Raw genomic sequence first — 16,555 nt, 5'->3', positions numbered from 1 at the left:
CTGTGGAAAACTCTGTAAATGTCTTAAATTATATTAATTGAATATGCAATTGCCATATAACACATCAATACTATGTGTTATGCATTGTGGAGAAATGAAGTCTTGCATTCCCACAAAAAGTTAACATAAAATTTATCAAGTCCAGTCAACATAGCCCCAAAGTTAGATGCTGGGACTGGGAACTTGGCTTGTTGGATAAGAATGCTTATTGTACAAGCATAGGGACCTGAGTTCAAATCCCCAACACACATTTAAGAAGCCAAGCATGGCTCCAAACATTCCTGTGCCCCCATCACTGTGGAGACAGACAGAAGGATGGTTGGAGCTGGCTGGCTGCCAGGTATCCCCAGATCCAGTGACAGACTGAGCCTCAAGTTAACAAGGTAGACAGTGATAGGACAGGCCAACTGACATCTTCCCCTGGTCTCCACGAGCAAGTAGAGGTACACTCACACACACACACACACACACACACAGAGGGAGACATCAGAAGGCTTCCAGTGGATACATGGTTAAGGAACAATGGTACATCTATGCATTTGACCAAGAGGAACAATTGGTAACCACAGCCGTCAAGATGAACCATTAGAGACATGTTCTCAAAAGTGCCCAGTCTCACAAGGCCCCCACACTGCATGGTTCAATTCATAACATTCCGGTAGAAATTTTAAAAAGGAAAAAAAGGTAGAAATAAAGGCTGTAGCCAACTGGCAACAAAGAGAACTGCAAACTGGCACTGTGGACTACAACAGGAAGCAGTTGGAGTGGTGGGGAGCTCTGCATCTTGCTTGTATCAGCATCAGCATCCTGGGTGTGATGTGGCAGAGACTTTTGCAAGAGGCTACCACTGGGGTCACTTGGAAAAGTTTTATGGTATTTTGTATTAATTTTTACAACTGCATATAAATTTTTAACTGTCTCAAAATAGAAATTTTAATTTAAGAAATGAACTATGACTGAAATGGGTTAATCCAAGCCGGGAGAATGGAGGCAGCAGTTCATCACTGCCAGCCCGAGATATCTGACTAATTAGGCTTTAAAGTACTTCACTGGGGTGCAAGGGGCAGAGCAAAGCAAAACCTTTCACCTGGAGAGATGGCTTAGCAGATAAAGCATTTACATATAAACATAAGAGCTGAGTTTGGAACTCCAGAACCTAGGAAAAGCTGGACAGGTTACCATGCCTTTGTAATTCCAGTGCTCCTATGGGGCCGGAAAGACAGGAGAATGCGGAAGTAGCCATCAGTTAGCTTGGTAAATGCAGCTGCTAGTAACACAGAGGAGGAAAGCAAGGCCTGACACCCAAGGTTGTCTGCTGAACTTCCACATATGCACTCTGGCACATGTGTGCTCATACTCATGCACACACATGTGTATGCACATGGAAGAAAAGATTTTTTCATACAAATAAGTCAGTTCAGTTAATTGGGATGTCAGCAGCTCAGAAAAACTGTGCAGAAATGCTTGGGCTACTTCTGGGTGAAGGACTGTATTTATGCCTAAAGAGGCTCATTGAATATAACACACACCAAGCAGCAAATACAAGGTACAGGCCTGGCTGGCATTTTTCTGACAGATATTTCAGAGAGAGTGTGTTATACATTGCCAGAAATGAGGTTCATATTGCAAAGGACACAGAGGTGGAACTCCCAGGTGTCTGAGCAATAGACTGGACAGCCTAGAAAATTGTTCAACCGTTCATTCAGACTGATAAGAATCCCGTGGTTGGGAACATGAAATGGTTTTACTGTCTCCTAAACAGCTCCATCTGTGGTTGCTGTCGCTGAGGTTAGGTCAGGATTGCAGACAGCAGTCTGGGAAGCAGAAGGGAGCAGGCTGAGATGCTAATGGGCTTTGCAGAATTAGCTGCGTCAGGCAGAACAGCCCTGGTGGACAGTGGGATGGGAGCCATGCTGCAAATGAATGCAGACACTTCCCTTTTTTAAAAAAAGTCAGGACCAAAATTTCTCCTTATTCCAAGTTCACAGCAACAGCTAAAAACACTGGGCCTGTGAGAGATGTCCTTGGTGTGTTTGGAGCTGGTGTCCTCAAATGCTGGTGACTGAGAGAGCTCCAAGGACTGAACATGTGGGTTATACTTATATGCAGAACTTTTGTGGGGGCTGGTAAAGAACAGAACGGACTCAGTGTCTCTCCTGATAGGTTGAGTAGACATCGGACACTCTGGACCATGTATTTCCACCCACACTGTCTGCTCCGTGTGTGTTAATGACCCACCAGGATGGTTTGGCAAAAACTCAGAGCTGAGCCTATTGACCTTCTGCAGAACACAAAGAATGCTGAACCACAAGAAGATGAGGTAGGTGTCCTTTACCCCTCTCCTGACTTTCAGGCAACAACCATAGTGCTTAAATGTCAAAGCTCAATCTTGTCTTTCTGAGACAATGTTTCCTCCTCTTGTCTTCCGAAGAAAAGTACATTGGAAATATAGATGGAAGATGTGAGGAGCATGAAAAGGGGCACGGGACTTATTTAGTCCTGGCAATGCTGTATGGGAAGCAAAGGCAGGCGGCAGAAGGGGACAATCAAGTCATTCCACATTTTGTCTCTATCAGAGTATCTCAGTTTTAATGTGTTTACACATCAGCTAACGACCTGAGCTCCTGACTGTGTATAATCTGGCATGGGGCCAGAGATGCTGTGTTTCCAACCAGCCTCAAGTGATGCCGATGCTGACAAATTCAGGACTGCACTTTGAAGAAGAATACTGAACACTGTAAAATCGCAGAAGACAGTCATCTCTCAGGCTTGCCTTCTCCAACTCCCTGGAACAGAAGCTGGGTGTGCGGTAGGACACAGGGATGCTATTAGAGAGGATACCTCTATTCCTTAAACCCGATTCCATTCCAAGGGCTTTCCCTGCCCTGGAATTTGTCTCATCTCTCCTAATCTGAGCGATGGTGAAATTGTAGCTCAGAGAAAACTGGGCCTTCTCATTGAGTTCGGTAACACACCTTACCCAAGTGTGTGTCAGTGCTATATCCTCCAGTGTATCAGATTGAACTCTATTTGAAGGCAGAGTCTTGAAAGTGGTGACTGTGTGAAAATGAAGCCATATGGATACTCTCTGACTCAAGATACACTTATCAGAAGAGAGCAGAACACAGAAATACACAAGGAGGCCACGTGAAGACATAATGGGGAGAGCTGTCTAGACACAGACACATGTAGTGGTATTTCAACTGTATTTTAATAAATAAAGACTGCCCGAAGATCTGAGAGCAAAGCAGTCCCACTGGTCAGCTTTACAGACCAGATTATGGTGACACACACCTTTAATCCCAGGAGCCACACTAGTTGCCATAGAAACTGGGTGGTGCATGCCTTTAATGATGCCTTTAATCCCAGCTCTAGAGAGGATTATAAAATGGGGAAGACAGCTCTCAGACACAGTCTCCTTCTGAGATTCCTGGAGGCAGGATCACCATTTCAGACTGAGTTTGAGGAAAGAACTAGTGCCTGGTTATTTTGCTTTTCGGATCTTCAGGTTGAATCCTAATATCTGACCCCGAGTTTTTATTAATTGTGCTACAGACACACATGGTGGAAGCAGAGGTGAGAGAGAAAAGGCACTCAAAAGAAACTTACCCTACTGGTATCTTGATTTCCGACATCCAGCCTCCAGACCTGTACAAGAACAAACATCTTCCATTAAAAAAGCCAAGTCTGTGGTCCTTTGCTGGGGAAGTGCTAGCTCCCACCTACTATGCTCCAATCTTAGTGCTATTTCAACACCAGGCAGGGTAACAAATGTAGAGACCGTGGATGTGTACAACTGACCTAAGAGCTTTAAGCAGGGAGATAAGCGGATAAATTCAAAATTTCCAAAGTAAAGCAAGCTTCCCGAGGCTGACCTAAGCCCTGCCGTGTAGCTGCAGAATTGGTTCAGCTCTAGACTGCTCCTATTACAGGACATAAATCCGCGAGTTTCTCCGACCACACGAACTTCTTAAGGATTGCTGGTCAGCTCACGAATGTTGAAGACTGGAGGGGGAATTAGGGCTGAAGCCTCGGGTTGTACAGTGTGCAGTGGCCACCCTCAGATGTAGCGGTAGAGAGCATTGAAGACGTCAAGTCCACAAATGTCAAGTCACGACTGTTTCCAAAGAACTCAGCCTTATAGAGTGCTATGGTTGGAGTGTGAAATGTCTCCCATGGACTCATGTTTGAGTACTTGCTGTCTTGCTTGTGGTGCTGTTTCATGGAACCCTACTTTAGAAGGCTTGAAACTCAAGTTTACACATCTATGGCCCATCTTCATTTGGCATCAAGCCGAGTGTTGAGAAAATAACACAAAAATTGGAACACAGTCGGTGAGTGTTACCACTTTCCCAGCAAAGGACCACAGACTAAACAGACTCAGCTCTCTCAACAGCCATGGTGGGGCCTAACTGGTGGGAGTGGATCCCTGCTGGGCTAGCCTCACCAGGTCATAGCCTGTGCCAGTTACTTCTGCTACTGTGATAAAAATTTTGAGGCCAAACAACCTCAGAAAGAAACAATCTAGTGTGACTTCCCTTGTCAGGTGGCTAGAGTCCAGAACGGCATGGACAGTGTGACATCCTGTCGATGGCTGTTGATATTTTCTATTCGCACACAGGAATCTGAGAGAGAACACAAGATATGGGGTGGGCTATAAACCCTCAAATTCTGCTCTTTCAGATGCTAAAGATTCCCTAACGCCACAAACAGTGTCACTATTCTGTGACAAAGATGGGATCTATGTGGGTCATTTGTTTTCCAAACCACCACACAGCCTACATCCACTTCCTGTCTGCTTTCTACTTCCTGTTTGTGGCCAGCAGCCTCACACTCCTACCACCGTGTTAATGCCCTCCCGATGGGCTGTATCCCCTCCATCTGTGAGCTAAAGTAACCTCGGCCTTCCTCAAGGGCTTTGGTGAACAATTTTTGTCACAAGCAATGTGTCCCTTAGAAACTGTGATGCCCATATAGGTGCATACACAACCCTTACCTGGAGGAGGACAAAGCCAGTGACATGTTGTTAATAGGCATTTTCCTTCTCAGTGAGATAAAAGAACAGATATTTGAATGCTAACCATGTACTAGTTATAATGATAATCATTTTCAATATCAATTCAATATTTGCCACCAGGTACTAATAACCTCATTTCATAGATGAGGCCCATCTGCTCAGGGAGAAAGAGGCTAAGAAAAAAAGACTTGCTCCTGGTGAGCAATTATGTCCCAAAGCACAGCTGTCTGACCCCAGAGACTTCAGTCTTTGCATTGTTGGCTTCATCTACTTGGGTTGCTATAACAAAACACCATAGACCACATGGCTCATAAACAACAGCAGTTTATTTTCACAGCTCCAGAAAGCTAGCAAATCCAAGATCAAGGCGTTGACAGATTTGCTGTCTGTCTGACACCCACTCTCTGGCTCATAAACAAGGTTTTCCAGGGTCCTCACATTGCAGAAGGGACTTGCTAAATGCTTCAGCCCTGTTAGTGGAGGTTCCTGCTTCATGCGTTCCTCATTTTTCCCAGGATCATCACAATGGGGATCAGTTTCAAAGTGAAGGGAGCATAAGTGTTCATGCTATAGTGTTCATGATGTGTACCAATAACACCTTCACTATAAAACATGTCACAAAATTAAACTGAGTGTATTAGCCAGGGTTCTCTAAAGGGATAGAACTGATAGAATAAACTAATGTACACACACGCACACACAAATGTACATACACACACATATATACATATATGCACCATATGTATATATGTATGTATGTATGTATTGGAATGGCTTATAGGCTGTGGTCTGAGTATTTCAACAATGTTGGTCTCTGGATGGAAAGGCCTAGAAGACAACAGTTGTTCAGTCATGAAACTGGATGTCTCAGCAGTCCCAGTCTGGTGCTGGGCTCCCCAGGCAGTCCTAGACTAGAGAGCAGCCAGTGTTCAGTCTACTTTGGAATCTCAAATAAGTAGGTTCTACCACCAGTAAAGGGTGTCTCCGGAGCAGGATGGCCAGAGTGCGGACAGGTAGGCCAATGGCAAAGGCTTCTTTCTCTAACGCCTTTTTATATAGGCTGCCACCTTTCCCTTCTCAAGGTGTAGCACAGATTTGGAATGAGTCTTCTGACCCCAAATCATAAAGATTCAGGGTGGTTTTTAACCTTCAATAATCCAGCCCACAAAATCCCTCGCAGGAGTGCCCCCAGCTGTGTGGGTTTTAGCTACACCAGAGTCCAGATGTAGTCCAGTTGACAACTAAGATTAGCATTACATTGAGTTTTATAAGTCCTGCAAATTAAATAAGGATAGAAAAGAAATGCATGACAAAAATCAAACAAACAAACAAACATGGATTTAAGAAGATATAGTGAGTTACACAAACAAGACCTAAGGAAACAGGAATCCCCCATCAATGACAGACAAGCAGATTCCATGAGCTTCTGGGAAAATCTGAACATAGAAAAAGCAAATGGTTTGAATCAAAGGAGGAATCATTAGGAAGAAACTTCCCAATAGGAACAGTGTAGGGAGGTGGTAGGAACAGCATGGGGGAGGTGGTAGGAACAGCATAGGGAGGTGGTGGGAACAGCATGGGGAGGGTAAAAACAGATATATGGAGGTCGAAAGAAAGTGTCAGACAGCACACAAGACTGTTTGTCATGGCAGCAGAATCCAGGACTCTGCACCCCTGCCCTAGTCAGTCAGTAAGGCCACATATAACAAGACATGACACAAGGAAATACATCTCTGCAGCTGGACATAAATCGGGTCTAACAGGCCTGTGTGATTCACAATATCAGACGTTACACTGTGTTACAAGGAACAGTGGTCCAACAAGGTTGAAGCTGCATAATTCAACATGACAGCTGGGGTGTCTGGGAAGAGGCCGCTGTAGTCACATGAACCATGCTAATTTGCATGGCAATCATATGAGAAGACATGAATAAGAATGTAACACCAACCAGAACGTGCAAGAAATCAGCTATGTAGAGATCCCAGACACAGGGAACAAAATGCCACAACTCTATCATAGGGGCTCTGCGTGATCCTAAGAGACAATCCTCACTAATACCAACAAATGTTCACTATTAACAATCAATGTGCTATCTCATTTAATTCTATTTATTTGTGTGTGTAGGGGGGTGTGTACATGTGGCCATCTGTGTCTGTGTGTGGAAACCTGAGGTAAACCCTCAGCTATCACTCCTCCGACGCCATTCCACTTTGTTTTTGAGACAAGGTCTCTCTCATTGTCCTGAACTTGACGAATAAACCATTTCTTCCTTGTTTAAACTGGCTGCTCAGCAAGCCCCAAGGGTTCTCCTGCCTGCCTCCCTTGCACTAAAATTACAAGCATCTGCCACACCCAGCTTTTTATGTGGCTTCTAAGGATCAAACTCACACTGTCATCCTGGCAAGTCAAGCACTTTACTGACTTACAGTTTATTTAATCTCGGAACAACCCTGGGAGTTAGGAGTAAGTCCCATTTTAATGGTAATCCTACATGGTTAGAAAGTGGTGAGGCTGAGATTTCACTCAAAGGTGTTGGGCTCTAAAGTTGCTATTGCAAACACTCTCTACGTGGGGTTTCCCCCAGTGTCTAGCAGGAACACTTGGGACACAATAGGTAGTTTAAAAAGTGTGCCAAAGGCCAGGCGGTGGTGGCGCACGCCTTTAACCCCAGCACTCGGGAGGCAGAGGCAGGCGGATCTCTGAGTTCGAGGCCAGCCTGGTCTACAAGAGCTAGTTCCAGGACAGGCTCTAGAAACTACAGGGAAACCCTGTCTCGAAAAACCAAAAAAAAAAAAAAAAAAAAAAAAAAAAAAAAAAAAAAAAGTGTGCCAAAAAAACGAAGTCCTGTGAGGCTTTTATGAGATCATTCTGGGCCTGCTGATTTTGCATAGAGACCTGTGAAGGATGTCTTCACCATGGAAACAGCTCTGGTGTATATGTGTTCTCAGAAAGGTTTAACTGAGGAGGGACCACCCTTCCTGAACATCGGTGGCATCATGCCATGGACTGAAATCCCACCTGAACAGAAGAGAGAAATGAACTGAGATCCAGTGTTCCTCATCTCGTTCTGCTTCCTCACGGAACATGCAATGTGAAGAGCTGCTTATGACCCTGCTGCCATGACCCCCTCTTACCATCACGATGGACACTATCCTACCTTAAGTAAACCCTTCCTTCCTTTGAGTACCCGTGTTAGGGGCTTTGTCGTAGAAACCAGACAAATGACTAGCACGGGGACCTTCATTAGTCAGGCGTCCATGAATGAGCTTTGGACTATAAGAGGCCACTTCACTGTATGCTGCACTGATAATGTCACACTGACCTCCCCAGCACTCCCTATTGCCTCTCTAAATCAGAATCTGAATATTCCCATCATAAATAATTACTCATGGTTTATCTTTCAGAGTAAATAAGGAAATAAAGCAAACTATATATTATGCCCATCTCTATCAAATGTAGGAACACTATATTCAGATTGGAAGGGCCACGCATTTCAAGGAAATTTTAGATTATACTATTGAAAAGCACTTTTGTACGATACCCTCTCTTAATACACACATACCGCACATCTGTGGTGAAAACGAGCCACTTAGGGTAGCCAGCCCACCTCACAGGTTTGCACATGCAGCTTGATCTCCCCATGGGGTATAGATGTGAATAATTTGCATTGGTATGGATCTTGGTTTATTGATACAAATTTAAGGTAAATTTTGTTATACTGTATTTGTATATTTCTGCTCTTGATAGGGGTATTGTGATTGTGTAGCTTATTTTAAAATGTAATGTATAATTAAGAAATATGGCTTAATAGATAGTCATCTATAATAGTTAAAATTGTAGTCATGTTAGTTAGATTTTCTAAATGTATAGAGATATATTTCAGTTAGTTAGGTATTCTTCAAATCTTTCAGAGACCTTCAGATTATGGCAATTAAAATGTTTTAAAAATTTAAGACTTTTCATGACAGATCTGTCTCTGGTGGATCCATGGTATATTTCCGACTCTGGCCTTCTTTCTCCCAGCATTCAGTTCTGTCTTCCCTGTCTACCTAAGTTCTGCCCTATCAACAGGCCCAAAGCAGTTTCTTTATTAACCAATGAAAGCTACACAAAGACAGAAGGATTGCCTACACCACCCATGTGCTTGATTTTGAGCTCTTGGCTTAGAAGTTCAATTTCAGTAGCTCAGTGTCAGGTGAGGTGCTACAAGCATGGAGCTTGATGTTATGGTTTAGATAAAATGCTGCAGTTCCCGAAGGGCAGCAGTAGCTGGCCAGGCAGCTGGTCCCATCAGGAGCTGCACCATGTGGGAGGGAATGAGAGAGAGAGAGAGAGAGAGAGAGAGAGAGAGAGAGAGAGAGAGAGAGAGAGAGAGAGAGGGAAGGAGGGAGGGAGGAAGGGAGGGAGGGAGGGAGAGAGAGAGAGAGAGAGAGAGAGAGAGAGAGAGAGAGAGCTCGCACTAGCAGACCAGGGCTTGTTTCTTAAAGGGACAGGACAAGTCAGTAGCAGGTCATAACACTTAGTCCTTTTGTGAATGATGAGAGGGGCTGACAGTCAACAAGAACAAATCATGTGCCTTCTGGTCTGAATGAATTTGGACATTTCAGGATATGTGTCTTCTATATTATTTATTTATGACAGATGTCTATCATGACACAATGATAGTAAAAATAAGGAGCACACCACCCCATAGTAAGTCATACACCATGAGCCAGGGTACTAGCTGGGATGAGAATGCATGCTGCATAATCATCTGGTAACTTGTATATTATTTAACCCCAAATTTTTCAAGAAAATAGTGAATGCAAAAAAGAAAATAAAGGAACATGACTCCTTCTAGGTACAGTGGAGGAGAAGGTTTATTGTAGATATTTGGGAGAGCATGGTCAGAGGCAGGGACAGGGACATCCAGGAGAGTCCAGAGTATACAGGATCTTGAGATGTGTGCAGGGATGAGGAGGAGAAAAGGCATGGGAGAGAGGGGAACCAGGTGCCAGGTGTCAGGGGGCCCAAAGGTACAAAGCAGAGCAGTAACCTAAAGGTTTAGATTATATAAGGAAGAGCAGTCCAGGGCCCTGGGCTGGAGAGTTCAGGGTAGAGGATGGGATGTGCAGGAGGACCCTGTAACAGGCAGGGAGTGAGGGATGCTGGGAGAACCTGAAAGCCAAGTCTGCTTTGATATGTTAAATAGGCACCTCAACAGTTTGTTCCAGGTTGAAACCTAACAGATAGTTTATGATCAAAGCTCTAACACAAACTGAAGTCTAAGACCAAAGTCCAAGTCATTTTATGCTTATTATTTTTGCTTTGTCTACGACTATTTTCGGCCAGATCTGTTCCTATTAGAAAGTGCTTTTCTCATGTTATCTCTGGGCTCTGTTTTTGCTGTGGTTGACTTTTATAACCTTCCTGCCAAGACATTTATAAGCAACATAGCTTGAACTCTTTGGTGGTTTGAGTGAGAAACGCACCAGAGGTGTTGGTCTCCAGTTGGGGGTGTTTGGGGAGATTCTGAAACCTTTAACAGTAGGAACCTTGCTGCAGAATGTGGGGGCGGCTTTGAGGTTATATAACCTGGCCCAACTCCCCGCTCTCTGGCTCTCTGTTCCCCGTGTGCCTTGCAAAGTGTGACTAGCCAGCTTCACACTCTTGTCTTCATGCTCCCTTGCCACCTTGCCTCCACCATCGTGCTGGAAAGTCAAAATAAAGGCGGTCTCTTTTTTGCCCTCCAAGGTGCTTTTGAGCATGGTATTTGTCACATCAGCAGAAAAGCAACTAATACAAATGTTGAAAACAAGCCCCCCCCCTTTTAAAATTGCTTTACAATAAAGAATTAAATCTCATTTATACCCATTGTGAGAAGTGGGGCATTTTGCATGTATGTGTAGTTATTATCTAGATGTCTTGTGCTGTCTCATAGCAAAAACACAAAATAAGATTTTGTGCATAGCAGGAGCAATGGAACTTTGTACATAGTAGGTAATCTGTCAACATTTGTGGGCAAGGGGTGAGTGTCTGGCATCAAATAGGAGAAAGAATCTTAAGGGAAAACCAGGGCATGCCTTGGTTTCTAGCATGGACTCCTGAGGTAGCAGAAGGCTGGCATCTTTTTCTTCATTTTCTTAGAAGCTGAAGAAGTTTCCTCTCTAGAAACATTGATGAATGTGGTAGAAAATTCAAGAACATTGCAGTGTTCCACAAGCAGTTACCTTCACATATTTATAGCCAGATCTCATTAAGTTTTATTAAGACTGGAATCTGTGACATGTGGGATGGAAGATGGAGGAAGTTTACCAAATTAACGGTGTAAATGAATTTGCAATGAGCGTGCTGTTCCCTCTTGAAGAGGTTACAGACACTTGAGAAGCATCTGTCATTAGATAAATTAATTGGCGCTACCTGTATGCTGGGCTATTAATTGAATCTAAGGTCTCACGGGACACTTACAAAGTGGAGCAGGTTAGAATACTTCTCTGTACCTCAGTTTCCTTCTGTCCAAATCCAAGTAGGGTTACCTAATTCACAAGCATGCTATTAGACTCAAATAAGAAAACACATATATTTACACAAAGGCAGGCAGGTCAGCTGGGGATATACCTTACTCACCTGATGTGTACAGTCCTAAGCTCAGCCTCCAACATCTCAATCAGCTAAACAATCTGTACTTACATTCATATCTCAATATATAGACACAAGCACACATAAGTGGATTCACTGAAGTTAAGACTGTAGAATTGACAATCAGAAATAGGTGGGAATCTTTGCATTGCCAAGAGCATGTGACCATAAGTGAACTGTGTCACCTCCCTGTTGCCCATCACTCTTCCCCTGCGTAAATGGAAAGAATGGTTTTTCTTGGGCTATTGAAGAAATGAATATGTCAGTGTCTGACATAAGATATGTGCTCAATAAAAAAAATACATGCATTATCAAAGAGCTAACTTTAAGATGGTGTTACTGGGCAGTGCCCTATTATTTTAATTTTGAAACTGAATATTGATAAGCTCACCCCAGAATAATTACAATTAGCACTTGTCTTTGTTATATTGCATGTGTTACTCTTCTAGGGGAGGTGAGAGCTAGAAACAGAGATGGTGTCTGGGACTGCCTCTGGCACGTTTCACTGCCTCTTCGATCACTCATTTCTAGTGAGTTACCACGGTCTGTGACTCCACAGACCTGGTCTTTCTCTAAGTGTCTGCGTCTACCAGGAAATAACATCTGTTGGTGAGACTAGCTAAAACCGCACTCTGTGCTCATGCTCCTGTGTTCCTGACTGATTCTAAGCTTCTCCCTCCAGCACAGGGCTCTGCTTCCTTCTTCAGGATTTTCCACAGAATTCCCAGGAGCACTTTCTTCTCTCTCTGACCCTCTTCCTCTCCTGCTTCTTAGGGATGGGGGAGGGTGTCCACAATTTGAAATGGGGTGAGAATTTGGGTAAAGCAGAAAGCTCATCCTGTTTCTAAATCTTTCCTTTCTCTCTCTCTCTCTCTCTCTCTCTCTCTCTCTCTCTCTCTCTCTCTCTCTCTCTCTCTCACACACACACACACACACAAATAGATATTCTCAGTTCCTCTTCCTCACGTTACTCTTGGCACAGCCAATGCTTCTGCTGGAAATGCTTCATTACATGCAGACTCCTTAAAGTATGGACCCCTTGAGCAGCAGAGAACTTTATCCACCAACAGAAACCTTGTCCTCAGCCGCCTGAGACAGAGGATAGTTAGCGCATGAAAGCAGAGGTGCATGCTAGGTGCTGGCATTTGGGAACATGGTTTTCTGCTTAGGGAAAGTTCCGTGGCGTCCTGGAAGTGAGCCATTCCTCACAACATCTGTGGTCCTGACAGACTGTCAGCAGCACTGCAACCCCATGTCACTGCTCCCTTAGCAACTTAGAGAGGCACGGGGCCAAGGATTCTCCCCAACCAGACTCAGGGTTAAACAATAGCTCACTAGGGGACAAACTTAGCTCCTGGACAGTCCCCCATCCCATTACCTGCAACCAAAATCCCAGGGCTGTCTTGCAGAGGCCCTGCTTATTTGTCTTCAATGAAGACTCTGTGACTTGTCTCCTCATGTACCCTATCACCGAGGTGAGCATCACCCTCTAAAGACATACAGCTTGTCTCCTCACGCACTGCATCACTGAGGTGAGCACTCACTCTCTTGCACATAGCATATGCTCAGTAAATGGATGTCTTAATTTATCTATAATTTTTCTCACCTTTATAAGAGATTTTAATTTTATTCATTATTATATTGAACACAAAACTGTCTACACCTTTCATGTCTGAGAAAGGATGACAGGTTTTTTAAGTTGCATTAATCAGGCTATAATTTAAAATACACATCTATTCCATAGCCTGAAACAACTCAACATGTCTCGTCTCTCTTCTCTCCCACTCTAGCCCCTAAAATAAACCCTAACTCCATAGAGTACCACTTCCCTGCTGGCAGTGACTGTCCCCTAGGGGACATTTGATAATACTTTGTGCATTTTAATTGTCATAGCATAAGGTATGCTAAATGACATTTAGCATGTAGAGCACAGAGATGCCACTGAGCGTTCTCCAATGCGCTCTCTCTCTCTCTCTCTCTCTCTCTCTCTCTCTCTCTCTCTCTCTCAGGGAAGGTTTATTTTATCACATAGTTCAAAGATCTTGTTCATCACGATCAGGAAGTCAAGACAACACTTGGAACAACTGGTCTTATCACATCCACCACCAGGAAGCTGATGCCGCCCAGCTCCCTGTCTCCCCTTATACAGTCCAGGATCCTAGCTAGGGAATGGTGCCACCCATAGTAGTCATGTCTTCCTACTTCCCAGAGATCCATTTCTTAAGTGATTCTAGATTCTCTCCAGTTAACAAGACTATCATGGGTGGCATGTTCTAAAAAATCAATTTTGGGAGGTGTAGACAGATCATTGGGACTCACTGAACAGCTAGTCTAGTCAATTATTGAGTTCCAGATATTAAGAGATGCCATCTCAAAAAAAAAAAATAGATTGACCTGAACCAGTGTGTCATTCCTCAGTGACAGGTCCTAAAAGAAAGGACCAGGAGATGTGAAATAGAAAGGATAGGAAATTTTGGGATTGGGAGGTCTTGCACATGCTAGTGACTCATACGAGCAAGTTTATTAAGAACTACAGTATCTTCTGTATAGTTTACAGGAGAAGAATTGGACAGAGTCAACATAGAGCTATCATACAACAGTACAGAGTCAACAATACCCCAATTGTCATAGAAAGCCTTCATCAGGAACTAAGGGAAACAGAGGAAGACCTACAACCAAACAATAGCTGGAGTTCAGGGAATCTTGTCAAAGATAGGGAGGAAGGATTGTAGAAGCCAGAGGGGTCAAGGACATCACAAGAAAATCCACAAAATCAACTAACCTGGGCTCATAGGAGTTCACAGAGTCTGAACTGACAACCAGGAAGCCTGCATGGGACTAACCTAAGCCCTCTATGTGAAAGTCCTGTATATGACAGTCCTGTAGCTTGGTCTACTTGTGGGAGTCCTAACAATGGGAGCAGGAGCTGTCCGGATCCCTTTACCTGAAGTCTTGCCTGGTCACAGGAGATGTCCAGTTCAGATTACATATTGCTAGGAGTCTTAGCTGGGGTCATGCTTGAAGATTCCTAAGGGTTTCCTAAAGTTTTGGCTGGCTTCGGGGGTTGTTCTGCCAAGCCTTAATAAAAGGGGAGGTACTTAGTCTTACTGTAACCTGATATGCCATGTTTTGCTCATATCCATGGGGGGCTGCCCTTTTCTGAATAGAAGCTGGAGGAGGAGTGAATTGGGAGGGAGGAAAGAGGGGTTGTGGGAGGGAAAACTAGTCAGAATGTAAAATAAATATTTTTTTAAAAAAAGTTTATTTAAAAATATATTTTTTATTCTTCAGTGTTTCATACATTTTGAGGAAGCTCCATACTGACATCTACAGTGGCTGGGCTAATTTAAAAAGGCATATTTCTTCAACAAATGGTGCTGGCATAACAGAATGTTGGTGTGTAGAAGAATGCACACAGATCCTTATCTATCACCCTGCACAAAACTCAAATTCAGGGGGATCAAAGACCTCAATATAAATCCAGTTACATTGAACTTGATAGAAGAGAAATGGGAAGTAGCCTTAAACACATTGGCACAGGAGAGCACTTCCTAAATATAACCCCAGTAGCACAGACACTGAGATCAACAACTAATAAATGGAACCTCATGAAACTGAAAAGCTTCTGTAGGGCGAACGGCAAGGTCAACAAAACAAAATGGAACATTACAGAATTGGAAAATATCTTTACCAACCCCACATCTGACAGAGGGCTGATCTCCAAGATATATAGTAAAAAACAAATAATCCAATTTAAAATGGGGTGGGGATCTAAACAGAGAATTCTCAACAGAAGAATCTCAAATGGCTGAAATACACTTAAAGAAATTTTCAACATCTCTCGTCATCAAGGAAATGCAAATCAAAACAACTCTGAGATACCATCTTACACCTGTCAAAATGTCTAAGATCAAAAACATTGATGGTAGCTTATGCTCGAGAGGATGTGGAGTAAGGGAATGACTTCTCCATTGTTGGTGGGAGCGGAAAGTTGTATAGCCGTTGTGAAAATCAGTATGGTGGTTTCTCAGGAAATTGGGAATCAATCTACTGCAGGACCCAGTGATACCACTCTTGGACATATACACAAAGGATGCTCAATTGTGCCGCAAGGGCACTTGCTCAACTATGTTCATAGCAGCATTATTTGTAATAGTCAGAACCTGGAAACAACCTAGATGTCTCTCAACCAAAAAATGGATAAAAAAATGTGGTACATTAACACAGTGGAATATTACTCAGTGGAAGGTGGGGGGAACAATGATATGAAATTTGAGGCAAGTAGATGGAACTAGAAAAGAGGATCATGCTGAGTAAGGTAGCCTAGACCCAGAAAATCAAGCATGGTGTGTACTCACTTATAAGTGGATATTATTTGTAGAGTAAAGATAGGCTAGGTAACAAGGAGGGCTTGGGGGGGGGTGAGATCACCCTAGGAAGGTGAAAAATAAGAGATCTCATGGGTAAACTTGTGGGGGATGGGAAATTGAGGGATCAGATTGGATGGGTTGGAGGTTGAACAGACAGGGAGAGTAATGAAAGAGAAATCTTGATGTGGGGCATTTTGGGGCTAGGGAGAAACCTAGTGCGAGGGAAACTCCCAGGAATCCACAATGATGACCCCAGCAAAGACTCCTAGCAACAGTGAAGAGGGTCCCTGAACTGGCCTTCTCCTGTAATTAGCTTGGTGACTGCCCTGATTGTCGTCAGAGAACATTCATCCAGTAACTGATGGAAGCAGATGCAGAGACCCACAGCTGTGGGAGTCCTGTTGAGGAGAGGGAGGGAGGAGGGATTGTATGAGCCGGGGCTGGGGGAGGGGGCAGTCAAGATCATGACAGGGGAGCTGAAAGACCCCCGGAATGGGGAGACTCTCATTCAAGTCTCAGGATAACATAACCCCCAGGAACTTATGAGAGA

Source organism: Arvicola amphibius, chromosome 4, assembly GCF_903992535.2.
Source record: "Arvicola amphibius chromosome 4, mArvAmp1.2, whole genome shotgun sequence".
Taxonomy (NCBI): domain Eukaryota; kingdom Metazoa; phylum Chordata; class Mammalia; order Rodentia; family Cricetidae; genus Arvicola; species Arvicola amphibius.
Note: the sequence above shows the minus strand (reverse complement) of the source record.